Here is a 21,079-nt window from a genome sequence, read left to right on the forward strand (position 1 = left end):
ATCCAGAAACCTCTTCTTCATGGAAGTTCACTCCAGCCCTGGAATTCACATATCAGAAGCATCCTCCACCTCAGCCTCTCTCTCTGATTGGGTGACTCCAGCTAGAACTTCCATTTAAAGATGGCAGCCAGGCCAGCCATGTCTCATTTCTCTCCAGGCCATAGTCTTGATTTTCTCTACCATGCCCACTCTGCCTTGAACTCCCTTCTATGTGTCTCCTTGAAGGCAGGAACTATCTTTCCTAGGTTTTATCTGTATTCCTAGCATTTAGAAAAGTGCCTAGTACTTTACAAGTACTTAATAAGTGCTTGTTGACTGTCATATAATAACAATGATGATGATAATAACCAATGTTTATATAGCACTTTAACATTTACAAAGTACTTTACATATATTGTTTCATTTGATTCTTGCAACTACTCCCTGAGGTAAGTACTATAGGTATTTTAATCTTAATTTTGCATATGAAGAAATTGAGTTTCAGAGAGGTTAGGTAACTTACCTAGCTAACAAGTAACCAGGGATGTTTAGCCCACAGAAGATTTAGTAGCAGGAGGTAATGATCATCAAATATTTGAAGCACCATTATGTAGAAGAGGAATTAGCCATGTTCTGCTTTGCCCCAGTAAGCAATATTAGAAATAATGTCTAGAACTTGCCTAAAGGCAAACTTAGGTTTGATCTCAGGAAAACTTCCCAATAATTAGTCATTTAAAAGTAAAATGAGCTGCTTTGGAAAGGAGTGAGTTTCCTTTCACTAGAGGTCTTCAAGCCAAGGCAGTTTAACTGGTCAGGTAATTTGTAGAGCAGATTCTTGTTCAGCAAGGTAGCTGGAGAAGATGACTTGTTCCTTCCAATTCTGAGATTCTTTGATAATCTTAGACTGTCATCATTACAATCTGAAACAAAAATAATGAAATGTCCAAGTGTTCTGTACTTGGCTATGTCCTGTTCAATCTTTCATCTCATAAGGGAAAAAATAATTAGAGCTGGAAAGTAGTTTAGTGGTCCTCCTACCCCTTTTCAGGTGAAGAAACTGAGACCCAGAGAGTTTAAGGTCACACAGGTTTTTCCACAGTTAGAATTTGAACCCAGACACTCCAAATTCAGCATGTTTTCCACTGTGCCATACACACTGCCTTAGAGATGTTAAAAAAAAAAAGTAAAGGAATGCATTGCCTTAGAGGTAGTGAATTCCCTATGATTAAAGGTATGTGGGTGAAAGCTGCATCACCACCTGCAGTAAATGTTCAAATCAGATTCATAACTTGTGCAAGAGTTGGCCTAGTTAACCTTTGAGTTTTCTTTTAATTTTAAGGTACTATGGTTCTAATCTCATGGGATTCATGGCTTGCTTAGAAGATGCATCTTTCTTGGTACACTGTGCGCCTATATATGTATATATTTTTCCCCTGTCTACTTTAAGCTATTATGCCTTCAGCTTGTCCAACATAGCCTGATTTTACCTATTTTTCCCTGAGTTTCAACCCCTAATCACACTAAAGCTAGATTGGTAGTTTTTTTTTTTCCTTTGAGCCAGGCCTTAGAAGACTTATTTCTCTCTCATACTCCCTGGAGTTCACAGGGCCTTGTAAGTAGAAGTCACTTGAAAACTGTTTGCTGAACTGAATTGAATTATATGCTTATTCCCATATAAAGTAGGGGCAGTCAATCTTTCTATTGTAATAGAATTTGGCACATTTATCTAGAAATTACATTTCTTGTATGTAGGACACAGAATGAAATAAACCTTAGCTCAGTCTCCTAATGAGGAATTAGCTAGTAAAAAGTGGTGCTTTGAATCCCTGCAGGAAGGTTTCCAGCCAAGGGTTAGACATGCCTTTGCCCTACCTTAACATTACTCAACTCTTTCTTCTGATGATATTTGGTTTTGGTGTGTGTTTGGGGAGCTTAAGTGAATTTGGTTTAGGTAGTTAGGATATTTGAGGTAAGGAAGAATGTTGGGAGTTTAAAGATAATTGCTATTTCACAGAAAACAGAAAACCTAGTCCAATTCTTTTTTCCTCACCTACATTCAAGTTATTTCATTGTGGAGAGTAGCTATTGCCTAGAAAGGGACTAGGGAAAGCACTTACTGAAGAAGATTAATCCTTTTAGGGAATCCTTCTAACCATAATCATAAAACACAGTTCCCAAGAGCCAGCCACTGAAATACGGAAATCACTTCGGTATAACTTGCATTGGTCCACTGATTCTCCCCACTTCCCCATTTTGATGTTCCTGAAAAGGTACCATAGGGTTCCTCAAAAGCTGTATGTAAATGAAATGTTTTATCAATTCAATTGTTTCACATACCTTAGAAGAGTTTTTCATTTAAAAGAACTTTATTGTACATCATTTTTGGAAAAGAGGATAACTTTTGTAAAGTTCATAATCTTCTCGGGTTATTTTTTTATCTAAATCTAGATTTTCATATATTGTGTTAGCTTGAAATAGGACCTACTTGTCATGGTATTTATGGTATTTCATTTGCAACTTATTTCTGATTTGTTAAAACTTATATTTTGTTCTTTCATCTGTGGAACAAAAGCTACATTATCTTTGGAAAGTGAAAACAAAAACAAAAACAAAAAAAACAAACCAGAGCTTGAATTGAGTGATATGTTAAACCTAGAGCATTTATTTGGTAAATATTGATACACTGAAAGTTCCAACTGAATGTAAGCTACTTAAAGACAGAGGCTATTTTTCTTCTTGTTTTTGAATCTAACACTAATAGTACTTGTTGCTGTTTCATCTTCTTGTCTTGTCGTCTTGTCTTGCCTTGCCTTAGCTTTCTTGGCTTGTTTTGGAGACGTGATGAGGACTCATCTTTACTTGATTTCCATTGGAGGTAGGAAACAGAACACAATGTAAAATCTGTTCTTTTTTTCCCATTCCTTCTCCCATTCAGCTAAACTAACCAATGCATTGAAAAAGTCTAATATTATATTCAGTCCTCCACAATCATAGTCCCCATCCCACCCCCCCAACCACCATTTCTGCAAGGAAGAAGGTAGGGGCCTTCTCAGATCTCTTTGTGGCCAAGTTCAAACACTCACATTCCGAGGCTTTAGCTCTTGAACCCCTTCTTTTCAAATGCCTTGGATCATTACCAGCAATATCCTGGCCAGGGCTTCAAGAGGAGCTATAGTTGAAGCTATATTAAACACAACAAGATGTCTCTTTCCAGGACCATTCACCCCAGCAAAGACTGAGCAAGTTTGCCTAAGTGAAAACAGAACATGGTTCACTCTATTAATGATAGGTCCCAAAGCAGCATACAAGTCATTGCTCTAAATTAGGCACTTGTGCTTTTGTATAGTTCCCCAAATGGCAAGTTACTTTTCTCACCAGTTCCTGGAATACAAGAGCATGGCATTGCACTGGCACTTTTAGGGGCAAGACCCCCTCTACCATGCCTCTTCAAGTACGCCCCTAATAAAAACCCAACCTCTTTTTACTTTGCAAAATCAGTAAGTTCCAGCAGGCAAGCTCTGAGAGGCTTTGGAAATATTTAAGATCTTTTTTTTTTTTGCCTCAAAATCTTTCAGTCCGTTAAAGCATATGTTTGTACCTTCCCCTCTCCCTTGTCTGCACTTCAAACCTTGGTATCCACAGTTTCAACTTTAATCTGCATTTATTGGTCTCTAGCTCCCACCCATTTGCTACACAAAGGGTTGGAAACCCCTGCTTATGCCAAGACTGTGATTTGACTCAACTGTTTCCCAAACACATTCAGCATGTAATAAATATGGAATGCCTAGGTATAAAATTGATATTTTGGCCTTAATATCTTACCAAATTACCTGCTCTCTATATAATGTGTATTATACATAAAGCACAATTCAAAAAATGGTTGGATAAAAAAATGTAGCTCTATCATCAAGGGTATCTTGTAAGTCTGTGCTGAAAACCTATAATTCAATAGCTAGGGAAATGTAAGAAGTATATTTTTACTTCTCCCATTCCTACAGGAAAATTGGGGAGAATAAGTAAAGGGACCTGGTAAAGCTAATTTTTCTTTCGTCTCTGGTACCTGATTACAGTCAGGTACTCAAAACAGTTCTATTTAGTTTCTTCTGAAATCCTTTAGAATTTTTAAAATATATAATCTAAGCCAGCTGTTTTCTCTGAAGAGCAGCCTGGAAAAGAAATATTGTTTAGTTAATCCTTTCCCAAGCCCATACATTCTTGGGGTTAGGCCCACTGAAGCTGGGAATGATTCACGTACTTGTTTATTCCAAAAAACGTTCTTGTTTCTTTTTACTTTCTTCTCCAGAAACCAAACTGTTTCCAGAATAGCAGGTAATAGCTACATATCCAGGTAATGCTAATCATATTTGGACAAATGGATTTTTTCAATCTCAAGTTTGTTTTTCTTTTAAAAGCATTCTGCTTCAAGTTAAATTAAAAATACTGTAATGATGATGATGATGATAAATAAATCCCGTAGTAGAGCTTAATGCTAATTTCTTTTTGTCTCTACTTCATTTAGATCTGTTGTCTCCTTCAGAAGATAAATCTCCATATGAATTTTAAAATAAAGGGTGATTCTCCCTAGTAGTATAAAATTCTGCCCTTGTTTCAGGCTTACTTTCTCATCTATAGCATTGATATCTAGCAAAAACTTTGGCTCTAAGGTTCAGAAATTATTTCTTTGGCTTTAATTAGGTTCATATAGGGCCCAGATTCTGGACTGGGAGATATATAAGAACTGTCCACAGGAACATGTGGTTTTCATTCTGCTGGGATACATCTACTCTAGACTTGGTACAATTGAAAAAGCACTGCTTCTTCAGTCAGAGGACCTAGGTTTAAATCCTACCTCTGACCTTTTATAAGTCACATAAGCTATTTGGGCTTTAGTTTTCTCATTTTTGAAGTGAGGGTGTTAGATTAGGTGACCTGTGAAGTCCTTTATAAGGATAAATCTCAGACCCTATGCCTCTGTTTGGTGCAGAATTGCCTTAAATCATATGGTGAAATTGGAACTAATAAGACACTTATAATAGTGAATGAAATTATGAGCATATTTAAATAATGTGACAGATAATCCAACTTTAACAAATCAATGAAAGTTTTATATTATAGAAACCATCAGTATAGATGAGCTATAGCTTAGTCTTGAATGTAGACATTGGTATCTAAGATAAGTGTCATGGTATGCTATTTTCCAGCAATAAAGTTGTCCTTCCTTAATACTTTGTGACTAAGCTGGATCAGCTTTTCATTTTAAGTCATCTATGATATGAAGAAGTCAGGACTGTTAAGGTCTTTAACTTCTAGATTTTGAAATATAAGTCTATGCTGAGGAGCAAATTACTAGCATGTTTTCTAGTTAAATCAAACACTGGACAGCTAGAGCTGTAAAATTGGCAATAAAGTTTTAATACCAGGACATAAATAGAAATCTCCGTATGGACTGATAGAAAAAAGACAGTTCTTCATTGCTTATTGTTAATTTATTTTGGCTTGCCAACTCTCCTAACACTACATACTTGAGATGATGATGATGATGATGAAAATAATGATGACAATAATAAAAACAATTCATATTTATATAGCAATTTGAGTTATGCAAAGTACTTAACATGCATACATTATCTCTCTTGATCTTCACAACAATGCTGTGGGATAGTGAGATCCCTCCTTTATATGTGAGGAAACCAAATCTCACAGAGGTTCAATGACTTACTTAGGGTTACATGGCTCCAGTACTTGAGGGAGCATTTTAACCCAGGTTTTCTGACCCTACGTCCAACATAAGCATACTCAGAACTTCAAGACTCCGAAGTCCCTTGATTTTCATTGACATGGCTACTTCATCCAGTGATGCATATTGTAATCCCTCTCTGGAGCATCACTAATGGAACTCTGGACTTCTCCACCTGAATGTTCTATTGCATGCCAATCTCAACATGTATAAAACAGAGCTCATTGCTTTCTCTCTGAAACTACTTTACTTCCTAATTTCCCTGTATTCTTTTAAGGTTCATACTTCAGTTATCCTTGACTGTTCACTCTCCCTCTCCACCCAATATTTGTCCAATATGTCGTTCCTCTACATTCTACTCACAAGGTCACAGTTCAGGCCCTCATTATCTCTAACTTACATTAATACAATAGGTAGGACAATGTGGTTCAATCAGTTAATTAAGAAATATTTATTAAGCACCAATGTTCCAGGCACTACACTAAGTGCTGGGGATACAAAAAGAGGCAAAAGACAGTCCCTGCCCACAAGGAGGTTACAATTTAATGGTGGAAGACAATAAGCAAATGTGTACAAATAAGGTATGTACAGGAAAAATAGGAAGTAATTAACAGAGAGAAGCCATGAGAATTAGGAAAGATTGGGAAAGATTTCCTATAAAAGGTAGGCTTTTGCTTGGGACTTAAAGGAAGCTAGGGAAGTCAGGAAAGTAGAATTGAGGACGGCATGGGGGACAGCCAAAGAAAATGCCTGGAGTTGAGAGATGGAACATCTTGTTCCTGAAATAGCCAGGAGGCCAGTGTCACCAGATCAAAGAATATGTGTTGGGGAGTAAGGTATAAGAAGACTTGAAAGTTTTTGTTTGGTTTACATAAAGTGCTTTTTTAATGAAAGAAATTTTGAAGATATACAATCAGGTTCAAGTTGTGCAGTTCACAAGCATGGAGGGGAGGGGAAAAAGTCATATTTAACAGACTTGCCATCATGTGGATTTCTTCTTGTTGGTGCTGGTGCTGATGCAACTGGACTGGGAATAGGTGCAGGAGGGACAGGGGCAATGAAGATCTTTGAATGTCAAACAGAGCATTTTAAAAAATTGATCCTGGAGGCAATAGGGAGCCACTGGAGTTTATTGAGTAGGAGGGTAATATGGTCAGACCTGCCTCTTACAAAATCACTTTGAATGGCTCAGAGCAAAGCGAGACTTAAAGCAGACAGACCTACAGGGAGGTGATAAGGGCCTGCACGAGAGTTGAGACAGTGTCAGGGAGAGAAGAGGACGTATTGGAAAGATGGTGCAAAAGTGAAATTGACAGGCCTTGGCAAGACCTGGGATATGGGGGGTGGGAGGTGAGAGATTGTGAGGAATCATCCTGGATTTCTCATCCTGAAATCCAGGATGATTCCTAGTTGTGAACCTGAGGAACTGGAAGGCTGATGCTGCCCCATACAGAAATAAGGGAGTTAAGGTGAGAAGGACGAGGGTGGAGGGGAAAATATAATGAATTCTGTTTTAGACTTGTTAAGTTTAATGTATCTCCTGGACATCCTGTTGGAGATTTCTGAAAGGCAGCTGGAGATGTGAGATAGAAGGTCAGCAAAGAGGTTGGAACAGAATAGGTAGACTTAAAGAATCATCAGCATAGAGACGGTGCTGATGAGATCACCAAGTAGTGAAATAGTATAGAGGGAGAAGAGAAGAGAACCTGAGACAGAACCCTGAGGGACATCTGTAGGTTAGAGGGTGTATAGTTCAGAGGAAAGAGGAATCAAAGGCTTCAAGTTCAAGTCTAGGCTCTGTCATTGACTACTCTTATGATCTTGAATAAGTAACAAATTCTCTGGGCTTCAATTTTCTTATCTGGAAAAAAAGAGGAGGTTAAACTAAATGCCTTTTGAAGTCCCTTTCACCTCTAAATTTATGATTCTTCTTCAATCTGTCATCATGTCTCCACTGGAATATTGCAATAGCTTTTTTTTCCTTTTTTTTAAATAAATTTTTCTTGATATCTTCTGGTTTTTGCATCATCATAGTTTTCCCCAGTATTTCTTCACCTCCCTTCCAGAGAACCATCCCATATACCAAAGACTATATTTCAAAGACATAAAAGGAAAAAGAAGAGAAGAAAATCATTATAACTGATCAATATGTTGAAAAAGTCCTAAAACATGTGCCACATGCAATGTGCAAACACCTGTGGACCTCCCATCTCCATGAAGGGGTGTGTTGTGTGTGTCTTTTCATATTTATTTACTGAGTTATGCTTGAACTTTATAATTTTATTCTATTTGCTTTTGATTCTTATGCTTGTGTGGTTGGTTGTTTTTTTTTTCCCCTGTATACACTGTTATTGTATATATTGTTTTCTTGGTTCTGCTTACTTCATTCTGCATCAGTTTATGTAGACCTTTCCATGCTTCTCTGTATTCATCATATGCATAGTTTCTTACTGCACAGTAATGCATGATCATGAATTCAAATCTGGCCTCGAACACCTACTAGCTCTGTGACCCTGGGCAAGTTACTCAATCCTGTTTGTCTAGTTTCCCATCTGTAAAATGAGCTGGAGAAGGAAATGGCAAACCACTCAAGTATCTTTGTTGAGAAAACTTCAAATAGAGTCATGAAGAGTCAGACATGACTGAAAATGACTAAATAACAATATAAATGCTATTATTATTATTGTTGTTATTGTTATTGTTTTTCTAGGCTTACTATGCATTTTCCTTTTCATACAATTTCCAATCCAGCCTAATTGATTTTCTTACAGTTCATCACCCACACATAGTACTCCATTACCATCTCTGTGCCTGTGGACCTGGCATGCACTCCTTCCCCACTTTAGAGTCCTTATCTTCCTTTTAAAGTTCAGCTCAAGCATAATCTCCTACACGATGCCTTTCTTGACCCCCTCCCAATTCCTCATACTTCCTGCCCCAGCATTACCTGTTTACTTTGTATATATGAAACTTGGATTCTACTTAAGCCTAGGAAGTTTTACATACTACTGCATAATGCATGTGATTCTTGATTCGTGGTGACAATGTTGAGCTTGACAATGCATTCCTAAATAAGGGATTTAAGAAGTTAGTTCTATATACTCTTCAGAAAAGATATATGGTGAGAGGACACTTCAGAGAGATGGTAGACAGAGAGGAAGACCTTGGTTTGAAGGACATGCATGGATAGCCAGTCCCATTATTTTCTTGGATTTGACTGATACTCTAATCATTGTTGAAAATGAACCTCTTCTGAGTGAGAATGTTCTCTCCTGGTTTGAACTGAGAACTTACTTTACTCTCAGCTGAAGAGTAGTTCACTTTTGTGCATGTTCCAATACGTATAACTGTTATGATTTCTGTTTTCCCTTTTGCTTAGATAAATGGATTTATTCTATTGTTACTATTTTTGTTGATCTTTTGTGTAACCAGCATTTGGCAGGAAGGAGCTAAGTTGCTAAGTGTAAGCTAAGGGCTACCTTCCTCCTTAGTAATGATTAGGGAATCAGCTTTTGCCCTGAACCCAATATTTCCTAGCTACCAATATTTGTGGGGGGAAAGTAAATATAATTCTAGCTCAATAACCCTCTCAGAGACTGAAGGAAAGAGCGTCGAAACTCAGTGGTACTTCTGGGGCCTGCCTGCATACTATGCCCCCATGCCTCAAAGAAAATGGTGGTAGTACAGCCATGATCTTTGGCTTTCTTCCTTTCCACATAGGTGGGGGCATACCCCAGATCATATATGTCCATGCCACCCATAAGCCACATCTAAATATTTAGAAAATTTATGGGGGCAAACATATTATCTATATTTTATATCTTCTTTTATGAGTTTTTAAGCTCCTAGAGCAGGCCTGCACAACCTGTGGTCCTCAGGCCACTTATGGGGAATGCCAAAGGATGTCAGGTGACTCACAAAAAATGTAGAGGATGTTTTCCTTGGAATTCTCAGAGGCAGAGGCGAAAAGGGAATTCATTCTAGACATGGGTCAAGGGTACTATATCCTATAGGATAATAGACATAGAGCTGAGAGTGATCACAAAGGACAGCCAGTTAGTTTAACTTCTTCATATTACAGTTGAAAAAACTGGATATTTCTTATAACCATCTTGAATCAAAAGGATTTAGAACTACTCTTCCCTAATATGTTTGAAATGAGAAGTAATGTGGCCTTGGAGTCAGTCAGACTTGTGCTCAAGTATTACCTTTGACACATACTAGCTTTGTGAGCATGAACAATTAGACCATGAGCCCCTTGGGACTATGTTTTTTCTTTTCTCTGTATCCTTAGCACTTAGCACAGTGCCTGGAATAGAGTAGGTGCTTAATGAATGCTAGATGACTGACTCTCAAGTAGCTCTCTAAGTATGTTACAGAATGGTTTGTGATTGACATTGGTAGGGAATTTCCACATGGAAAATTCTTTAGTGATAAACTCACTGTTGCGGATAGGCCCCAATCTATCCCTCTACAGTCAATGTCTATATCAACCGCTCATGAAACCCATTTTAAATGCCTACCACATATCTATATCAATATAATCAATATTGATATTAATATCTACATCTCTATCCATATTAGAGGTTCAGATTTAGCACTGGAAAGTACCTTAATGGTTGTCTAATCTAATCTTTTTCTTTATAAATCACAAAACTGATGGTCAGAGAGATTGTGACTTTCCCAAAGTTAGTAGTTGATTTTCCCAAAGAAAGTAGTTGTGGAGACAGAGAAAGGCAAAAGACAGTTCCTGTTCTCAAGGGGCTTACATTCTAATGGAGGAGACACAATGAAAACAACCAGGTACTTACAAAATATATACTGGGTAAATGGGAGGTATTCTTAGGGTAAAAGTACAGGAGAGAAGGGAGTGGGAAAGAGCTTCTGCAGAGATGGAATTTGAGGTGTCCTGAAGGAAGCCGGGAGACAGGAGCTAAGGCAGGACAGTATCCCTGGCTTGGGGGATAGTGAGGAGTAGAGTATCATGTGTGAGGCCTAGTGTTACTGGATTGTTAGAGTCTGTGGAGGGGAAAGTAAAGTGTAAGAAGACTGGAAAGGTAGGAAGAGCATACATCTATACATTCATACACACATAGAGAAATATAAGATATATTATATACGGAAAGACACATATTGAATCAAGTAAGTTCAGAATAAGACAATTGATCAAGTACCCAGGAAGGTAACATTCTGCAATTTTCAGTGTGTAGGAAGCCATATTAACACACACACACACATACACACACACGCATGCATGTACATAGGATTTTTTATTTTAGAAACATTTTTCTAATTGCAATATAGATGGGTGCCAGCAAGACTTTCTGACCTGAATGTTTGAATTAGGGGCTGTTTCATGTTGACACAGCCTCTCTCAAATAGTACATATTCTTCCCTTTTAGATGGAAGATCCAGGACTCTTAAAATAGTTGGGAACAGATAGAGGTTAGGCCTAAAGCAGGTTATAATCTGGCATGGGGATGCCAATTTACTTAATTTTCCCCGGGCATAAAATGCAGTAAACAATAGACATACACAGATAAATAAATAAATAGAAATCAGTCATTCTAGCAGTACACAAGCATTTATTAAGCACTTAGTATGTTCCAAGAATTTTTCAAAGAGCTGAAGGGGACAAAATGTTTTGTTTCTGTCAACTGGTATTATTCATATAATTGGCTCAATTCCTCATTGCTCTTTGCTCCTATAGACAGAGCTCGGGAGTCTTCCTCTGTCATGTTCATCTACAGCAATTTTCTACTGAAGGATAATACAGGAAGCAAACGTATAGTCTCCTTTCTTTCCTCAACCTTTTTCTCTTTAAATAGAGTAATTTTTCTTTTTTTTCTGTAAACATTTTTCATTGCCAGGCTCATGAATAAAAGATAACTGTTCCAAATGAAAAAGGAAGCAGACAGTTAAACACACACACACACAGACGCACACATACACACACACACACACACACACATACACACACACAAAACTAAAGCTTGCTAAGAGTCAATGAGGATGTATTTCTTAGAATAAGTACTTTTCCCCGCATTTCTTTGCTAAAACCAAGTATTTATTGTTATATTGTGCTATCTTTTGTTATAGATACTGTGAATATTCTCAAGCGCTAAAGTGTATTCTTACACCTCTTTCGCAGTTCAAAGCATTGTACTCTGAGGATTTTTTTAAACTGTCAGCTCTAATTAGCTTTTAATGAATTGCCTTTTATTAATTAATTTTTGTACTTTTGACCTAATAATTATAAACCACATATCATAGGTTCTCAAATGACACCTCATCCATTGAAATCAGTCAAGCAGTTTAGCAGAAGTCTGCCAGAAATAGTTACCCAGTTACAAAGAGATTAGCCTCATATATATATGGATGATACCAATGCAGTTCAAAATGGCATTTTGTTTTCACTTGTTTTATTCTGGCAATAAAATATTCTCTCTTTGGCTTCTTTAATAAGGGCTTAATACAACGACCTTTCTTTCCTGTCTATGCTTTAAAAAATATTTTCCCTATTGGGTGTATTGAAGTTCTCTTTCTTATCTTAGATGGATTCCTTTGACATAGTTTCTTGGGAAGAGAGGTTGATTATATCACTCTTTCTGCTGGTTCTATGGCACTATTCTCATGGAAATAAAACAAACTAAAGTCACATTGGAAAATCTGCAGGAAGAAACTTGCTTCTTCCTTAGTGAATGGTTTGGAATCAGACGACTTGAAATTGAATCCTGGCTTTGCCATGTACTACTTCTGTAACCTGGGGCAAATTACTCCTTCTGTATGTGCCTCAGTTCCCTCATTTCTAAAATGAGGGGGTTGGACTTGATGGCTCCCCCCTCTATATCTATGAACCTATGGTCCATGAGAAATGAATTTAGTTTGTTTCCCTTTTCCTGTAGACAGCTTAGAGGAAACTGAGTTTCATGAATTCCAACCTCTGTTGCATGGAAGTATTTGTATGGAGTCCTGTGCCATGCACATAGCAAATGATAGCCAGTATTAATGTAGCACTTACTATGTGCCAGGCATTGTGTTAAGCATTTAGCAAATACCATCCCATTTTACGGGCAGCTCGGTGGCATAAAGGATAGAGCCCTGGGCTTGGAACCATCAAGATTCATCTTTATGAGTTCAAATCCAGCCTCAGACACTAGCTATGTGACCCTGGGCAAGTCACTGAACTCTGTTTGCCTCTGTTTCTCATTGGTCAAATGAGATGGAGAAGGAAATGGCAAACCACACCAGTATCTTTGCCAAGAAAACCCCAAAATGGAGTCACAGAGAGTCTGAAAAGACTCAACAATAACAAATCTCATTTTATCCTCACAACAATCCTGGGAGTGCTATTATTATCCTCATTTAGCAGTTGAGGAAACTGAGGCAAAAAGGGGTTAAGTGAGTTATTTAAGGTCAATTAGTATCTGAGGCAGGTTTTGAACTCATATCTTACTGACCTCAGGCCCAAGGTTCTATTCACTGCACAACCTCACCGCCTCTTAAGCAAATGCTCAATAATCATTTTTGAAAGAATGAATGTGTAAATGAATAAATTTCATATCTAGTTACATATCATCACCATTCATATTAAGGGCCCAAATGTATCCAGCATTCATCAGTGAGGTATACATAGTGGATAGTCCTAACTCTGACATACGCTAGCTATAGGAACATAAACACAGTCACTTAACATCTCAGTAACTTGAACAACCAAGGCTATGAATTAATGATGAGTTTCTGATCTGCGTTTGTGGAGGGAATTTCAACCCCAGGAGTTCTCTACATGAGGACTGTAGGCCTAATGGAGGTTAGGTGCCATGTTTGACGGGTTTTTGTCCTTCATAGCATAACACAGAGACTTTCAGGTGGTAAGGACTTAATGAGCTTTTTTTTTTTCAATGAAAGGGTGGATTTAATGACAAAATTTAAACAACACCACAGGAAGGAGGTATCCCTGAATTGGAGAACTTTGTTCTTTTTGATAGACAGCAACATCACTCTTGGGGAAATCGATATTTGGCTAACATAGAGCAGAGAAGGAAACATAACTTTGTTCATTGCTCTGGAACAAAAATGCAATAGTGAAGAAAAGCCATGATATTGATTTTTTTTTAACAAGTTACAATTAATGATCCTATTCAAAAGCTAAATAAAATGAAAAACTGAATGGGAAAGAATGGGATATTAAAGAAATGTCCCTATTGTTCCAAGTATCAAGAAATCTGTAACATGGGGATTGGTCAATGAGAGCCCAGTTTTTTAGGACCACATGTAGCTTGTTCTGCTTGATTCAGTTCCCCACATGGTGACTAGTTCTGGAAGGTCATGATGATGTGAGTGGAAGAGTCAGACTCTTTATTTCAGAGTATACTCAGGTATTTTGGATCTGATTCCTCTCAGCCTACCGCATGGTAAAGAAGGGCCTTTTGGTTGGTTGCTAAGCTAAAGTGCACAAGAAAAACTCCAATGGAAAAACTCACTCTATTTCCTTCCTGATGGCCATAAAGTATATGGATGACTTTCCAAGTAAAGGAATTCTCTTCTCTTTTCTTTCTGTCTCTTCTCCTCCTCTTTCCTTCTCTTTCCCTCCCTCTCCCTTCCTCTTTTGTTCTCTCTCTCTCTCTACCCTCTCTTTTTCTCCCTTCTCTCTTTCTCTTTCCCTTTATCTCCCCCTCTCTCCTTTCTTTCTCTCTCTCTCTTTCCCTCCATCTTCTGCCTTCTTTTCTCTCTTCTTTTCCTCCCTCTCTCACTTCCCATATTCAATTGGTTGCCAAGTCCTGTCAGTTCTTCCTTTACAAATTCTCTCCTATAGACAGTCACCTCTCTCCTGTGACACAGCCCTGGTCCAGACCTTCATTACCTTCACACCTGGACTAGTTCAATAGCCTGTTGGCTGAGTTCCTTGCTCGTCTCTCCTTCAATTCTATCCTCCACTTACCTACTAAAGTAACATTACTGAAGGGCAGGTCTGACCATGTCACCTCTCAATTCAATAAACTCATGTGGCTTCTTGGCTTGCACATTTCATGTATAAAGTCTTTTGGCTTCTAGAGCCTTTCGTGAAGCTTCTACTTTTCCAGTCTTCTTATATCTTACTCCCTCTACATACTCTGCAATTACTGAGCTCTTCCTTGTTCCTCAGATGTGACACTCCATGTCTCTACATTGTGCATTTCCACTGGATGTTTCCTGTGCCTGGAATGTGCTTCTTTCTTGTCCCTGCTTCCTGTTTTCCCTGGCTTCCTTCAAGTCTCAGCTAAAATTCTACTTTCTGCAAGAAGCCTTGCCAGGTTAGTTTTTAATGTTAAAGCTTTCCCTCTGAGGTTATCACCAATTCATGCTCTATGTAATTTATTTGTTCACCCTCCTTGAGGGCAAGAATTATTTTTGCCATTCATTATATCCCCAGTGATTAGCACAGTCCCTGGCACAGCAGATGCTTAATATTGTTTGCTTATTAAGAGAACTAATATGCAATTATTTTCTATTGGATATAGTCTTTTCTTAATTTTTAACTCGTTACATAACACTTTCTTATTTAGGACAATTGGAAGAAGGCTAGAATTAAAATATTTTGTGATTTTAAAAAGTGATGATATATATAAAGGCATGATAGCAGATGGTCCTTCAAATGCAACCTGTAAAACATTTGCCATATTCTAAGTTTGTACTCTTTGCAGACCTATGCACATATATTCTACTTTCAGGATGCTTTTGTAAATTGTAAACAAACAAAAAAGGGTGAAAGCATTTTAATAATGAAAATTGCATTTGTAAATGACCTCTAGAAGAATATAATAAATCTCCAGCAAAGCCAATTATTACTCATGTTGTACAACAGATTCATTTTAATTTAGTTGTTAATAAAGAACTACACAACTGAAAATAGGTGCTGTGTATGCAGAATAGCAAGGACCTCAGCCCAGCAATCTGAACCACAGAGTGCATGGAGGGGAGTACTGTATAAGAAGATCGGAAATGTTGGAGGGGGTCAGGTGGTGAAGAGATCTAGATGCCAGATAGAGAAATTTATAGTTGATCTTAAAGGGATTAAGGAGCCTCTGGTATTTATCAGGGAGGGGAATGGGGTTTTAGGAAAATCACTTTGGCAGCTAAGTGGAAGATGGGTTGAAGTAGAGAGGGACTTAAAGGAAGGCCATTTAAAATACAATGGCAAAATACAATTAAAAGTTATCAGGGCCTGAAGGAGAGTGGAGGCTCTATGAAGGTAGGAAAAGGGGTCAAAGCAAGAGGTGTGAAGAAAGACATAAGCAAGATCTGACAACTGATTGGATACATGGGATGTTGAGGATGATATCAAGGTTTTGACCTTGATTACTGGAAGGATGATGGTGCTCTTGACATCAGCAGAGAAGCTAGGAAGAGGGGTGGGTTTTAGAGGCAAGAAAACCAATTCTGTTCAGTGAATGTCCTTCCTATTTCTAATCACAGCAAAAAGAAAGTATATGACAATTTTTCCTGTAGGCTTTCTACCTAAACCATTCTCAGATTGGTATTCATTTGTTATGCAGACTATATCTTTGTGTACTTATTGAACTGAGCAACAATTATATAAACAGGTTCAAAGGAACATAGATTTAGTCATGATTAGCGGACAAATTTTGCAGAAAAGATAGGGGAAAATATTGACTGGATAATATTACAATTAGGTGGGTTCAGAACTTATTAGTAAACCGGTTCCGAAGAGCCATGATTAATAGATATATAGAAAGGAAGTCTCTAGTGGACTGCCCAAGGATGTATTCTTAAGTTACTCTACTGTTTTACATTTGTCTCATTGACCTAGATGAAGTTAGAGATTGCTTGCTTATCAAACATGACAATGTCATTAAGTTGGGAAGGATTGCTAATACACTGGGTAACAGAAATTGGATAGAAACAGATCTAAAAAGGCTGGAACAATAGACCAAATCCAAAGTCATAAAGTTTAATTGGAATGAATGTAAAGTACTACATGTAGGCACAAAAATAAATTGTACATGTGCCTTTAAAAAATTTAGCTAGAAGACAAGTCATATGAAAAACACTTGGTGGTTTAAGTAGCTCAAGCTCAATTTGAGTCAACAGTGATAGAGGGTCAGCAAAACAGCCAGTACGATCTTAAGTTGCATTAATTGAAACATATTACTAAGGATAAGGATCAGTCAGCAAAAGTAGATTTTGGTTAGACATGAAGAAATTTCTTGATTCCTCACCTAGAGATTGGTTCTGTTGAGAATATAATTGAAAATGGTGCTATACTTTTGACACTACCTTGCCCTCTTTCAGGAGAAGTGACTGGGGACTAAACCAACTCAAACTGTCCCTTACTTATGACTCCTTGGTTTAGAGCTGATGGGATTTCTAGAGGATGATGGGAGTACAGTCATTGCTTAGATATGTTATTATGTATTGTTCATTGATTTTTATTGATCCTATGCTAAGAGTTGATGTTATATACAGTTAATAAAAATCCTAAAAACATGGGCTGTCTAAAAGAGGAATGGGCTGCCTCAAGATGTAGTGAGTTCTCTGTCATTGGGGATATGGAGCAAGTTTTCTGCTCAGGGATGAACTTGGACCTCCCTTCCAACTGTGAGCTTCTTTGACTATGAGTCTATAAGTCTGTATCTATTGCCACACTTGTGTCAATCTGTACTGATCTTCAAGATGACCAAAATCATCAGCTTGTCTACTGCTCAATTTATTCTTTTCCCATAGACCACCTCAACCAATCAAAAATGCTTACTCCCTGTTTTGCACTTATATTGACCCATTACATTGGGGATTAGAGCCAAGAAGGGCACTCATGTAATGCTTGGAAAGATAATGAAAAAGACATTATCTCAGTTGCTAACTTCTATTTATCCCCTAGTTTTACTCAGCTTTTGAATATGTTCACTAATTGTACTTTTTAAAATAATCAGCAACACCACTTTTTTTTGTTTTTGGTCAGAGTTGCATAGTTTGTTTCAGAGCAACAAGCAAAGTACTGTTCCCTTCTCCATTGTATGTTAGACAAAAACTGATTTCTCCAATAATGATTCTTTTGATCAAAAGGAAGGAGACTCTCCATTTCAGTGATATTTTCTTCCCTTATTATTTAGTTTGTCTTCTTTTAAAACCTATCTTTCCATTTGTTTTTTTTTAAAAGAAAACCTTATTGAGCACCTGCCACCTGCAAGGCTTTATGTTAGATACTAAGGGAGATACAAAATAAGAAAAAAAAACATGAAACCAACCCTTAAGAGGTTGGAAATCTGGTAATACAATCAAATAATTATTATACAAGTCAATGTGTGATTAGTGGCTTTAGAGAGGTGTAGACAAAGTGTTATATTAGTGCAGAGGAAAGAGAAGTAGATTCCAGATAGGAGAATAATCCAGTATTGTAAATGGAAATTTACCTTTAAAGGAACTTCTAAGGAAAAAACAAAACCTCATGGTCTTGGTGTATTTATAGGCAAATTCTATCTAACTTTTAAAGAACTACATAAATTATTCTCAAAAGTTGAAAAAGTATTCTACCAGACTTCTTTTATAAAACAATGATAGTCCTAAAGCTACACCAGGAAAGGACAAAGCCAAGAAGGAGAATTATTGGCCACTATCACTGATGGATATTTATTCAAAAAATTTAAATGAAATCTTGTCATATAGTGACTTTGACTCACAGGTAGATTAACACTAAGTTTTGAAAAAGGATCAGATTCTTCAAATGCTTCCTCTGCATCCAAGCCCTGTTGTTTATACTTAAGTTCCAGTGTATTCTCTATGATAATATTCTCTCTCTCTCTCTCTCTCTCTCTCTCTCTCTCTCTCTCTCTCTCTCCTGTTTCTCTATTACATCTGCCTTGATATCCATTTTCAGTCCACCTTCTGAAAACAGTTGCCCATTGTGGCTGTAATATGTCTAGTGACATTTCTGAATGAATGGAGAGGACTATCCATTTTGGGCTACAGTTTGGGACTTTGATGGTGATTTTGAATTGAAGTAGAAGCCAATGCCCTGTAGTGCTTCCATTTCATAGCTTGGTAATGAATTTGATGTTCATGGCTGGTATCAGGTATTCCATTCAAACTTCCTAGAACACATGTTCCAGTGAGATAAGGTCTGTGCAGTGCCTTATAAATCTTAAAGTGGTACATATCAATGTCAGCTATCATCTTTACATTTATTTCTTACTTTGTCTATCTTTTCTTTATAATTACATTGAGATCATATGCTGTCCAGGCAGCAGACCATGGTGATCGCTGTGCTGGTTATACAGGAAGGAAACAAGCATTAAGTGCTGACTATGTGCCAGGCACTGTGCTAAATGCTTTCCAAATATTATCTCGTTTGATCCTCACAACTTTGGGAGGTAGATGCTCTTGTAATCCTCTTTTTACAGCTGAGGCAGATCAGAGGTTAAGTGAACACTTTCCCAGAGTCACATATTTAGTTAGTGTCTGAGATTAGATTTGAGCTAAGGTCTTCCAGACTTCTGGAAGATTTCCTGACTCTATCCACTGTGTTACTCCGAGGACAGAGCCAGGAGCAATGGGTGGAAGTTAGGAAAGGGGAGACTGAGGCTCGATGTAAGGGGGGAAAATAAACTTCCTAAAAATTAGAGCTGACCAAAAGTAGAATGGGCTGTCTTGAGAGGTAGTAGGTTTCACCTTCCTTAGAAGTCTTCAAGCAGAAATGACTACCATGAGATGAGAATTTATGTTAAACTATCTGATAGGTATTTTCCCATGCTCCCCTTATTTGCATATGATATTACCCTTCATGTCTAAATTATGTACCCATTTTAAGCTTATGACATGAGCTACTGAGACCTGGTTGTTAAACACTTACCAGCACACTCTTACCTTGCTCTATAAACATGGCATGAGCTCAGAAGGAGTGCAGTAGAAGGCTCAGGGAATGAAGTCATCACCAGACTGGAGGCTTAGAGACTGGAGGCTGATATTAATAATATAATAACAATAATAATAAATTCAATTTATACAGTGCTTTAAAGATTTTAGTTTCACATCTTTTTTCTCATTTAAGCATCATAATATCCTTGCTAATGTGTTGGGACCAGAACACAGATCTTCATAATTTTGAGGATGTTCAGCGCTCTCTCTCTCTTTCTCTCTCTCTCTCTCTCTCCCTCTCTCTCTCTCCCTCTCTCTCTCTCTCTCTCCTACAACATGTTGCTGCTCATGAAAAAGCCACTATTTTCAGGGATCAGTGTTTCATTATGATAAAGATATTGGTGCAAAATGAATTTTTCAGAGCAAGATGCTGGATCTGTTTTCTTTTCTTCTCCTTTTTCCTTTTAGTCTCTCAACAGAAGCCTGTGAAACCAACATCCTAGCTCAGCCCATTATTACATCATGATATAGTGGCAGGCAAATTCCAGCCATCTAAACAGTTGAATGGAGCCTTTTATAATTTTAGCTGAGAAATAAATTCTCCAGCTCTTGTCAGAGTGAATCTTTGGACACTGGGGGGTTTTTAATCGACATCCCGAAGCAACTAAAACTAGAGATACACTGTGAGGCACCTCACTCTAATTACTCCAGTGCTGTATAAATCACAGCTTTCTGCCTGTCATTTTTCAAAGCCCCGTTGTGAATCTGAACCAGGTGACTATGTGGGGATGATCGAAAGCAAAGTGACAGAACACACCTGAGCTCCCATTTTGCTCAGGGCAGTGATTATTAATGTGAGAAATCCAGAGTGACATGAAGTGGCCAGAGCACCAGCAGAATTTATTGCTTGCAGCTTGGCTGTCCCTTGGCCTTTGCCAGCTGTTCCACACCTGGAAGTGGAGAACAGAAACATCCCTCTTCAATTTATCTTTCCTGGACTTGTTGCTTGTGGGACTCAGATGCCAGGTGATAGAGTTGGGAAGCAAAAGGGAGAAGTTCCACCTGTCGAGGCCTGAATTCCACAAGGATTCCCCTCTCACTCTGGTATAGTTACTAGTTGTGTACCACACCCAAGGTTTATTAGTAAGTCATGAGAATAAATGAAAATCAATGGAAATTAGGTGTTTTTAATCCTAGAAAACTCCAGTTCTCCCTATTATCCTAATGTATTTTTTTATTCATTAACTTTTATTGCTATCCATGTTATAATCATGAGGTTTTTAATATTTATTTGTATCTGGGGCCTAACAGGCTTTCTTATTTTACATATACATTTTTTAATGTATTATTTTAAACAGACTTCTGTGTTGCCTTTAAAATTTTGTTTTATTTTATTTTAAAATTTCAATTTTATTATTTAATGATAACCTTTGTTTTTAGACCCCTCCCCAATAACTAATACCTCATAACAAAGATTTTAAAAGGTAGAGAGGAAAAAAAAAACAGTTCATC

Source organism: Vombatus ursinus, unplaced genomic scaffold (assembly GCF_900497805.2).
Source record: "Vombatus ursinus unplaced genomic scaffold, bare-nosed wombat genome assembly UNPS02011767.1, whole genome shotgun sequence".
Lineage (NCBI taxonomy): Eukaryota > Metazoa > Chordata > Mammalia > Diprotodontia > Vombatidae > Vombatus > Vombatus ursinus.